Source organism: Phyllobates terribilis, unplaced genomic scaffold (genome assembly GCF_046119375.1).
Source record: "Phyllobates terribilis strain yellow unplaced genomic scaffold, ASM4611937v1 Scaffold_3__8_contigs__length_932513732, whole genome shotgun sequence".
Lineage (NCBI taxonomy): Eukaryota > Metazoa > Chordata > Amphibia > Anura > Dendrobatidae > Phyllobates > Phyllobates terribilis.
In genome coordinates, this window is record NW_027362763.1 from 245,289,792 (window position 1) to 245,302,479 (window position 12,688).

Consider the following 12,688-nt stretch of genomic DNA (forward strand, 5'->3'; position numbering starts at 1 on the left):
TCCTTCAGCGCTGCTGGCATTCAGACAGAAGACGCCGGACAGGTGAGTATAAACTTTATTTGTTATTTTATTCTTTTTTTACAGGTACAATGGTACCCAGGTCTGGATGAGAGTCTCCTCTCCTCCAGAACTGGGTACCATCCGCACATAGAGACGCATAGAAGCCGCTTGTAAAAATGTACAGTCGCGGTTTCTGTGCGTCTCAATGCAAGTCAATGGCGGGAGTTCCGCTGCACTTCCGCAAAATTAAATGACATGCTGCGGATTTTTGTACGCAGCATAAACGCTGCGGAAAAATCTGCAGCATGTGCATAGAACATGCGGAATCCCCTTGGGGACCATGGGGTGCGGATTACCTAGCGTTTTACAAGCGTTTCCGCTGCGGAAATTCCGCAGCATAAGCGCTTGAAAAACGCTACGTGGGCACACAGCCTTACACAACATCTATGGATTTTACAATGTTCCAAACCTGCAGCTCAGTCCAGTCAGCATGTTAGACCAATTCCACATGACATTATTTTCAGTTCGAGTGCTGTCCATGAAAAAAAACCAATACTTCAATGTTGTTCAATAGGGTTTTTTAGATGTGCGTTTTTTTTCACTGCCCTAGCTTCTTCCATTTGTTAGATGAGACTTGCCTAAGTCTATGAGTGCATAAAAACTTCAGATCCAATACACATCAACTGTATAGCATCCAATTTTACAGGTACATTGCATTTTTTTTCACATGTACTTAGTCTTAATTGCAATCCTATGCTCACCTTGGGCATGCGCGTGCTATTTCCCCACTCATCATTGATCCTCTGAAGCCGGTTATACGCGTGCCAGCTTCAGAGAGGTGCACTGCCCATGATCAGAAGTCTCTGCACAGGTATAGAGGTTCAGAGGATCAATGATGAGCGGGGAAATAGCACGCGCATGCCCGAGGTAAGTATAGCGCCGCAATGATGCCGGCGCTTGGAAGTTATGTTATCACACTTACAGGGGCATAACTTGCTAAGTGGACCAACTAGTCTGGTTACACTAACGCCCCCTTTAATAGCCAAAGCCCTCATTTACATATCATTAATGGACTTAAGAAATACTTTTTTCTAAAGGTCTGTTTATGTATGTAATGTAATATAGGGACATTTAGGCAAGGTTTTTATATATGCAGACCCAACTGCTGGTGGATCAGGGGGCACAGGGGACCTGACAGGCAGTGGCATACCGCCAATGGCGGCAGGCCACGCCACTGCTATAGGGCCCGTGAGCCAGGGGAGTCCCGTGATCCAGGGGGCCCCGAAGCAGCGGGAGAACGAGGAGGATAGGTGAGTATTGGGGGGAGGGAGGTTGTGGCAGCAGAAGAGCGGGGCACACGCAGTAGCCACTGCTACAGCTACCATGTGTGCCCGCTGCTAAAGGGACATGAATATTCCCTCTACTCCACTCCCATGGGCATGGAGAAGAGGGCATATTCATTCTCTTTGGTAGCGGGCACGGAGGAGTGCTGAGCCATGGCTCCTGCTGGCAGTGCCCACTACTAAAGAGAATGCATATTCATTCTTCTCCACTCCCATAGTCCCGGCGTGGAGAGGAGTGAATATGCCAGCAGCAACAGCTCACCTTGGCATCTGGGAGCGTGCGCTGCTCAGATGCCGACATGAGCTCCTGGCATACAGGACACAGCAGTGCTGGAGCAAAGGTGAGGAAGGAAGGTGAGTATAAGTTTATTTTTTTGTGTGTGCAGCGATGAGGCCATACCAGGATTGGGGGATGAGGGGGCCACACATACCAGGATTGGGGGATGAGGGAGCCACACATACCAGGATTGGGGTATGAGGGGGCCACACATACCCAGATTGGGGGGTGAGGAGACCACACATACCAGGATTGGAGATGAGGGGTGCCCTACATACAGGATTGGGGGATGATGAGGCCATGCATACCAGGATTGGGGGATGAGGAGGCCATGCATACCAGGATTAGAAGATGAGGAGGCCATGTATACTAGGATTGGGGGATGAGGAGGCCCCACATACCATGATTGGAGGATGAGGGGGGCATTCATACCAGGATTGGGGGATGAGGGGGCCATACATACCATGATTGGGGGATGAGGGGTGCCATACATACCAGGATTGGGGGATGAGGAGGCCACAACATACCAGGATTGGGGGATGAGGAGGCCAGACATACCAGGATTGGGGGGTGAGGAGGCCACACATACCACAATTGGGGGATGAGGGGTGCCATACATACCAGGATTGGGGGATGAGGAGGCCACACATACCATGATTGGAGGATGAGGGGGCCATGCATACCAGGATTGGGGGATGAGGGGGCCATACATACCAGGATTTATATAGTGTAACCTTAAAGAATGTTTAAAAATAAAAAAATGAATCTATACTTACCTTCCGATGGCCTCCGCAGTCTTGCTTCGCTCCATTCTCCCTTGTCGGCAGCTCGCGGTACACTGCACTGAATGACCTGCCTTCACATGACTATGATGTCAGCGCAGGTCCTTCAGTCCATCGCGAGCTGCCGGCAAGGGAGGACGAGCGCAGCGGGGGCCATCGGAAGGTAAGTATAATATTTATTTTTTATTTTATTCTTTTTTTTACAGATTCTATGGTACCCGGGTCCGGAGGAGAGTCTCCAGTCCTCCACACCCGGGTACCATACGCACATTGGAACACATGGATTCTGCATCTGCAGATCCAGTGATGCAGATTCCATGCGTTTCAATGCAAGTCAATGGCGGCAAAAACACCGCGCTTCCGCAAAATAATTTGTAGTGCTGCGTTTTTTCGCAATGATAATTCGCAGCGGAAATTTCCACAGCAAGTGCACAGCACATGCGAATTATAATTGGGGAACATGGCAGACCTTCTACCATGTGTTTTTTAAGCGTTTCTTCAGCATTTTTGCCGCTGCAGAAACGCTTAAAAAACACATTATGGGCACACAGCCTTAGAGATCATTTCATCTTCAACTTGCTTAACTGCTCACTATAACAGTAATTTTCACCAGGGGTGCCCAAACTTTTACAAGCCTCTGAACCTTATAGAGATTATCTCGGCATTGATTTAAGACAGTGCTGATAGGTGCCTCAGCTTTATGTATACAAGCAATGCTTTCTTCCCCTTAGTTTTCTTTGCACAGCAATTCAAGCTTTGCAAGATTTTATGGAAGCCTAGACTGGGCAGATACAGATTCTAAAATTACTTGCAGTATGGATTATGAGTTAAACATTATTGTCCTGCATTTATTTATTTCAATAGATAATTTTTAAAATAGAGAGCCATGTTATGTTTTAATATATGTACATTTAAAATAATGGTCACCGATTAATTGACTGGCGCTTTGCATAAAAGTCACAAAGTTTTCGTACAACTTCCAGTTGCAAAACATTGTTGCGACATTTCAAGGTGTTTTATAACAGAAAAGTGAATAAACCGCTTTCATGAATCAGGTCTTCTATGATTTATGGTGTTATTTTTACATTTATCATGTATTCATTTATGTGCATAAAGAACGATAAAGGATTAAACAATAAACAATAAGCTGAAGGTGTAGACAATATCTGCTGTAATGTCAGTTCACTTTGACATTGCCACTGGATAACGTGACCCTCACTGCTTAAAGTGCAGACTAATGAAGTCACAGATCCCTGACTTGGTAAAGTGTTAAAAGCCTGAAAAAGTTATGAACTAGTCAGGTTGCAATGACTGTCAGTGTGTGTACTTATGGTTTTATGCTTACATGAAAATCATTTGATGACTTGTTAAATTGAGTCATAAAAAATTGTACAGGTTATCATGAGAATAATGTACTATGCAACAATATCAAACTATCATTACCTCAATCCATTACCATTTTTTATCAATAATAGTGTTTCAGTTAATAACTACTGCTAGTGCAATGATTAAAAATGTACAATTTAAAGGGGATATCTGGAACATTGTAAAAAAAAAATGTGCCTAAGCACTTATAGGCAGGTAGTTGCCACCTACCTGTTTTGCCCACCACCATTCTTCGCCGGCACAAAGTGGTCAAAAACCACTACTGCCAGCGATTTAGCTGCCTCTGCTGATGTCACGTCGACAGAGGAACGGCTTCTGTTCTGGGCTGCTCTGTCAATAGGGCGTGACTGCTGCAGTCATGCTGATTGATTAACAGCCAGCCCCCCCAGTTAGGCAGCAGGGATCCAGCTGTCAATCAGAATGATGTCAGCAGTTCCGCCATGTCAATGGAGCAGAGTAGAAAAGAAACCAATACTGTCGACTGACGTCAGTAGAGGTAGCTGAATCACTGGTAGGGGCAGTCTGAGAAGAATGGCGCCAGGCATGACAAGCAGGTAGGTAGCAACTAGACATATATATATTTTTTTTTTACAAAGTCACAGATATTCCCTCAAATGCTAACTTATACACATTACCAATGTATCATTTTTTTTTATTATTATTTAACAAATCCTTCAAAAAATGTTTACTTTCAGTTCTCCTCATCATGTAGTATTTCTACAGGTCATCTGTTACTTTTTCTTAAACAATGCAATAGTTTCCCCATCAAATGCTAATCAATGGGTGTCCTACTAATGTGATACCTCCAGCCATCAGCTGTAATCTAGAGCAGTACCGGACAATAAGATCTATTCATCATTATTTATTTGTATATTTTTTTTCTGGAGTAAAAATGAGCTGAACGCCTTCATCTTTGCCATTGACCTTCTGTTTGCTGATAGCATACAAATTTACCAGTAACCATGTGTGTGCTGCCAGTCCTGGATTGACTATACAGCTATAGCTTTTGAGTACATCTGCACTCCTGGATCTGTCGCTTCATGTGTTTCCTCCTCCTCTTGTCTTTCTGCTATTCGGCATACCTCACTGCAGGGTCGGTTCCAGGTTTTCGTCCCCCCCCTGGCGAAAGAGTCTCAGTGGGCCCCTTTAACACATGCCACGATTCATGATGCACAGATATGGCATAAAAATATATGTATAGTACAAGGCCAAAGATTTCACTTACTTCTTATATTACATGAGTGATATCTATTGTAAATTCTACAATAGCTCAGAAATCTGAGAATCCTCGCAGCGCACAGTGATTGCCCTGGGGGGATTCAAGTCTGCAGTCAGAGTGACTGCAAACTTTTAATTTTAGACTGGACAGTGTGGTCCTCCATACAGTACTATCGGCACCACATAGTCCTCCATACAGTATCATGGGCACCACATAGTCCTCAATACAATATTCACTAAAGAAATTGGAGTAAAGCATAACCACCAAAAAGAGGGATTGTTAAAAAGACAAAAATATTTATTGATACCAGAATACAATTATAAAAACATAGATACAGGTCAAAAAAGATGAGATACAAGATACGGTAAGCAGACAAGCAAGGGCAAGAAAATATATCCAGATGGTAGACAAGAAAATAGTTTTGGCCTATGCAAACAAAGTTTGTGATTTACAAACGGTTATATGCAAATAGATTTTGCAAAATGTATGCAGATAACACCACTTAAATCACATAATGTGCTATAAAATAAAAAAGGGCCTAAATCTGGACAAAATGTCTGTGCATGGAGGAGAGACATAAAGGTCAATTACTCTAATTTTGGTCCATTCGTTGCTGAATAATGATATGTGAAAGAACTACAGAGAGAATATATATATATATATATATATATATATATATATATATATATATATAAATAGTTCCCATATCTTGAAAGCACATATACCCCTCGTTAAAAAGACAGCAAAATGCATGTCGGGGCCATTGCTGGCAGGCGAGCTCTTATTTTACTTAATGGGTAAGCTATTCTTATAGGGATAATTAGTGCTGTGCGTTTAGAGAGACTATCCCAAACAATGCACTTGCACTTTATTATATGTGGTTCTTCCTTGCTGTAGTCACTGACACCAGCTTGTGCCTTCAAGATATGGAACCTATCTATATATATACAGTAGATATATATATATATACATATATATATATTCTCTTTGTAGTTCCTTCACATATGATTATTCAGCAACGAATGGACCAAAATTAGGGTAATTCACCTTTTTGTCTCTCCTCCATGCACTGACATTTTATCCACATTTAGGCCCTTTTTTTTATTTTATCGGACATTATGTGATTTAAGTCGTGTTATTTGCATACATTTTGCAATATCTATTTGTAAATCACAAACTTTGTTTGCTTAGGCCAAAATTATTTTCTTGTCTACCATCTGCATATATTTTCTTGGTCTTGCTTGTCTGTTTACCGTACCTTGTATTTAATCTTTTTTTACCTGTATCTATGTGTTTATAATTGTATTCTTGTATCAAAAAATATTTTTGTCTTTTTAACAATCCCTCTCTTAGGTAGCTATAGTTTACTCCACCTCTTTACTTACGATACTATGTGGGGGGGATTGTATTGTGAGGATAAGCTCCCAGCCCAGATTATTATGTATTTTGTGCTATGTCCTTCTTTTTGTAAACCCAGTCCTCGATACAGTATTATGGGCATCACATAGCCCTCCATACAGTATAATGAGCCCCATATATTGCTTCATACAGAATACTGGTCCCCTTATAATGCTTCATACAGAATAATTGACCCCGTATAATGTTCCTTACAGAATGGGACCCATATATTGTGCCATACAGAATGTTTCCATTCAGAGACAGTAAGCAAAAGGAAAAGGTGCAGACTGGATCTTATGCATACATAAGGCCAGACAGGAGATTGCTTAAGGTAAATGTAAAGCAATCATTCCAATAATCTCATCAGTATCTCAGGGAACTCAAGCCATTGTTCTTACAATCACTAGGCCCATTGTGTGGATAGGGATAGTAGACCCATGGGAGCCATGACCACAGGGGGTCTCACATGCAATCCCAGGTGATGGGCTTCTGGAATATTCTTCATTCTTTGAGCTAAAAGGAAATGTTAAAGGGGGAGTGTGTGAACACTTCTGTCCATTCATGGGGCTGATCCCAGGGAGGCAGGATAAAGCCACATGTTTTAGTCAGGGAGTTGGAGAATGACGTCGAAGGGAGAGCATCTAGGAGGAGGTCTTGGAGCCATGGATAGATGGCCTATGGAGTTTGGAAATTGGTTGCCAACTGGGATGGATAAACATGCTATAATTGGGGGATTTGTCTTCTGGATTTGATGAACTTTCTTAAGGACTATTGCTGCTCGATACATGGGCTTCGGTCATGTTATCTGTCATCTGGAGGAGAGTGAACTTTGGCTACAGACTATATTGGCGGGAGATTCGAAATCTGTGGGCCAATCAAAAGTTGGGAGACAGTGAGTAATGCCTGGTATGGGGCAGTGGAACTACCGATCCTGGGTTGGGAACTTGAGGACTGAAAGCATTGTATTTTGGCCATTTTACCTGCAATTATTGTAAAACCATGGATGTAAAGAAATCTCCTCGCTAGCCTCTGCTCCGGACTCCTTAGTGTCTTCTGGCTCTCTGCACTGTGACTGCTCAGCACAGAAGGCGCGCTGTAGTAATGTCATTGCGCCCTCTGCCCTGAGACATCACTGAGAAGACGCAGAAGACACTGTAACTCCGGAGGAACAGGGAGAGGTAAGTATTGCAGAAAGTTTAAAGCTTGGGGAGGGAGGGGGGTGGTGCCAGCACCATGACATATGGTAATAGACATATCACGTTTTCTGTTCTGTATTGGAAAGAACAAGCCAAGCATGCCTCTTCCTACTGCCAGTTTAAGAAAACCAACTTTCCTGGCAAGTAAGTTTTAGTTAATAATTGCATTCTCAGTGAAAAACAAATTTCTGGAGCATGTTTTTACTTTACCACCTTAATTTATGATACCAACCTCTAACCAAGTCATCGGTAAGGGTCCGTTTGCACGAACTGTTTGGTGGCGTTAAACAACTGCTAATCGATAAACATTTACTGATCGGCGGTTGTTTTAAAGCCCGAAAAGCCTGATTACATTGGCAGACCACGCTAAACAATTTGCACTGTACGATAACGAGCCTTATCACATGACTTAGGATATAAGCCAGAACCAGAAACTCAATTTGCAGACACTGTGTTTCGGGGTACTGCCCCTCATCAGTGCAAAGTGTGAGTTCTGGTTTGGCTAAGTCATGTGATAAGGCTCGTTAAAAGGTCACTATTGACTTTTAGGATTGCTACTTCCTGTGGGTGGCACTAGAGTTCTGGTCCTCTTACTCTCCGAAGAGACAATTTGGATATTTCCAAGAGGAGCACTGCAGCTTTAAAAGTCTCCTCACCATGACATGCTTAACATGTCGCTCTCCGCAAGGAGAAATGTTACCCCTTAGATACCGGTCTGATGCCTCTCACCCAGCCAAACCAGAACTCACTCTTTGCACTGATGAGGGGCAGTACCCCGAAACACAGTGTCTGCAAATTGAGTTTCTAGTTCTGGTTTATATTCTAAGTCATGTGGTAACGCTCGTTAAAGGGTCAATATTGACTTTTAGGATTGCTACTTCCTGTAGATGGCAATAAAGTTCTGGTCTTCTTCTTCTCTGAAGAGACAATTTGCATTTTAACCAAAGAGACACAGATTTGGATTCTACATAATTCCAGCCTAAGGGTATATGGACCTAACTGGAAAGAAACGGATCTGCTCCATTGACTATCAGAAAGCGCATGGATACATTTGGGGAGATCAGGTTGGGATGATGAAGTCACCTGGCCCCATGGATATGTTGTTTGGGGTTACCAGGTGGGACCCTCCGATCGCCTGGAACCCATGGAGACATTCGGAGAAGCCAGATTGGGCCAGCCGGTCATCTGGCTCCATGGAAACTCTCAGAGAGGTCAGGGTGGGACCCTCAGGTCTCCTGGCCTTGTACCTCGATGGACTGCTAGCTTCGTAAGCTTGCCGCTACCTTCTCTCTGTGAGGGCCTGCCAGAAGCGGGGGACCACTGGTTGACATAATTGGCCCTGGAAGTCCCAAAGTCACAGCTGTTCTATCCCAGGCGGGCCAGTGGAAGGGTGAGGACTGTGTAATGTTGTACCATCTTTGGTATTAGCTGTGACTGTTCTATCTGTTTATTGTTCGTGTTGTGGTTCATTAGAGTATTGCCACACTGTTTTACCCTCACCCTGTGTTGTCTGAGTAGTATTATGCCCACGGAAGACCCAGTGTCTTCACAATCCTCTTAAAACTTTGGCCATATGGTAAAGCTATCAGAAAGTAACAGGGCATTGCTGACAGTAGGTTTTCAACAATCACTGGTGACTAAACTGATAAATTAATGGAGAAAAATAAAAAATGTGTAAAAAAAGAATGGCACATTTTACCTTCTAAATGTGTATGCCATGCCTGAAAGGGTCTCCAGGTCTCATTGCAAGCAATTACATTGATGTAAGTACAGAATATACCTCAGTCGACCACCAATAAAACACTTTGACACAGGGGTATCAAACACTTATATTTTATGTTTTTTAGGGCATTATGGTTTTGCATTTTTTGTGCCTAGATATTATTTTGATATCCAAAGTGTAATAAATTAACTACATGGCCTTGATTCATCAAAGTGTTTCGCCAGAAATCTGGAGTAAAATATTTTGATAAATTGCAAAAATTTTGTACAACTCAAGGTTTTCACTGGGGGGTGTTACGCCATAGCTAGTGTAGTTCATGATAAGCTGTGGTGTACCTTACTTATGCCAGAAATCTTACTCCAGTCCTCAACTGGAATAAGATTTGTGATGAGGCACATGGAAACGCATGCCACTTTTCAGAACCGCCGGATTAATGAATCTGTTGCCTCTGATTCCAGCAAGCATGCCCCCTCATCAAGACTGGTGTGAAAAACAAGGGTCTTGATGAATCATTATTAGTGTTGAGCGAGCGTGCTCATTTAACCCTTTAAATGAGCACACTCGGGTGCTCGTCGAGTATTTGCATCTAGGTTTGATCCGCAGCTGCATGTGTGCGGCTGTTAGACAGCTGCGACACATGCAGGGATTGCCTGTTTGTTAGGCAATCCCTGCATGTGTCTCAGCTATCTAACAGCTGCGACACATGCAGCTGCGGTGGATCAAACCTAGATGCCAAACATGTCGCAAATGCTTGGCGAGCACCCAAGCGTGCTCGTTTAAAGGGTTAAACTAGCACGCTTGCTCAACACTAATCATTATGTTTTGCTTTGTGCCATTTTGGTAGCTTTTTCATGGAGTGCTTTTTTCCCAATATGCTTAATGATTTGGTTATAGTCTTTTTTTATGTGTTTTATTTATTTATTTATTTTTTGTTGTTTTCTTAAATTTTGTACTTTTTTTTGTGACATTTTTTCATGGGAAAAATACCAGAAACAAATGCATGAAGAAAACATAAAAAAAAACTCCAAATGAAAATGTCTTTGTGATACTCTTAAAATTGACCCCTGAGCTGTCAATCAGTATATATAAGGTACACCATCTCTTGATCATTACTTTACCTCTCATATATTCAGCTCTGACAACTTTTAAGGACATGAAATGAACATATATCTGTGACAAATAGTGTTGAGCCACCCCCGTAGTGTTCGAGTTCGGTTCGGTTCGTCGAACACCCGTGTATTCGCCGAACTGTTCGTCGAACTGTTCGTCGAACACCTTCGAACACCGTTAAAACCAATGGCAGGCAAACAAAAACAAATAGAAACACATAGAAAACACCTTCAAAGTTGTCCAAAAGCTGACAAACTGCTCTGAAGACACAACTAACACATGGAAAAGTGACAAGTACATATAATCATGCGAAAAGAAAAGAGGTGGAGGAGTAAAAGGAGGGGGAGACACAGATATAGGCATGTCATGCCCTTCTAAAATCCAAAAAGTGAGAAGCCGACACGTTCAGTCCGCTGCTGCCCGTGCCACCTCCGTGTCGCCAGGTTTGTGCCAGAGCCGCGGTGAACCCTGACGGCCAGCCCCCCTCTCCCAATACTGGTGGGTCGAGCGAGCCCCCCTGTGGTGGAGGCAGCTCTAAGCTTTTTAATTTAAATTGTCTATCTAATTTGAATGAATACACTTTAAATCCATTTACAAGGATCTATTGGAGGGCAAGTCTCATGCCAGCAGCCGCGTAATTCCAGCTCCAGTAGCGTCCACTAAAGCTGCTGCAGTTAAAAAGCTTTTATAAGGATCGAGCTCGGCTGTCCACCGCAAGGCATCCTACTGCCAGTCCCAGCCCCAATGCCTTGGGGTGCCTCCTGATGCTCTTCACTGAGTATCCCGTGGTCCCGAAGCATTTCCTTTGAAAAAATGAAGTGTCAAAACTACAGGTGGTGTAGCTTGCTTAACAGCCGGGATAATCCGCTGACTAGCAGACACTGCTACTAGGCACAACGTATTTCCTGGGCTAGATGCAGTTAAAAATTTGTAATTAGATACTCTCGTTGGATGCTGAGAAAGCATTCCATAGAGTCTCCTGGCACGCCATATATGATTCTCTTAAAAAGCTTGGGGTAGGGGTCTAGGGGACCCTTTTATAGCGAAAATCACGGCCCTGTATCGCAATACGTCACCTAGGCTGAAGATAAATGGAACTGTATTACCCTGAGGGCTCGGTTGCTACAGAGGTATTGCACCTCACCCAGAGGTGTGATATCTCACTCTCAGGTAAGGATGGAGTGTGGATCAGGACCCGACACCTGCATGCATTACACCACATTGCCGTGGGGCAGGGCGACCAATATGCCCCTGAGATGAGCACGACAGTCCCTGTCCCTGGCTGGAGTGGGGGGAGGGAACACTGAGGAAGGGGAACCCTGTAGTGCAGGAGCAGGGAGGAAGCAGTTCCTGGGTGCATTGAGAAGGGAGTATAAAAGGTGGGCACCATCTTAGTTCAGTGCAGAGAAGTCTGAGCAGAAGTGGCAGGGAGCAGGGGCTCTGCATGAGCTCTGCTCCGGAGGCGGGCCTAGTAACAGAGGCCCAGGCCTGGAAGAGGGAGAAGGAAGGAAGAGGAGCGGAGAAGGCTCCAGGAATGAGGAATGAAGGGATCCCAGGGGTGCGGACGGGCGAGTCGCCACTGCACGCCCGAATCCACCTGCGTGGAGGGGTCAGGCCAAAGGGGGAGACCGGTCCCCGAAACTAGTGGAGGCAGGAAACGACCCTCAGCTAGAAACCGGAGGCTGTGACATTTTATGTGGCGCAGCCCCTCGCTACACCCGCTAGGAAGGCACCACATAGGGTCAGGGAAACTGGCGCCAAGTTTACCAAGAGGAGGCCCGAGGCAGCCGGACAGAAGGGTTGGTAAGAAAGGCCAGACAAAGGACACACAAAGGGGGTCCTGTGAAGCGCTCCAAAGTTATCTGGGAGTTGTCTGAGCCCCTCACCTGGTGAGCACAGTACGACGTGGGCAGCCGTTACCTGCAGACGTGGTCTGGATAATAAGAACTGTGAGTAAAGGCCCTGGACTGCATCGCTGACTCCATGTCGTTACTGCTGCTGCCCTGCACCATCACCCCCATCCTCCGCATACACTGCCCTGAGGCTATACTCCTCCCGTGGGGAGTTATGCTACGCTCTGCTGCACCCACAACACCAGCCTCAGTGGTCTGCCCTGGAGCGGCGGTTCACTCTGACCGCAATCCACGGGTGGCGTAGTCGGACATTTAAACATCAAAACCACATAAATAGTTCCGCCACTGGTTTGACCGCCCTGAGCCACGGAACCGGGTCGCCGCCACGGAGACTACAACCA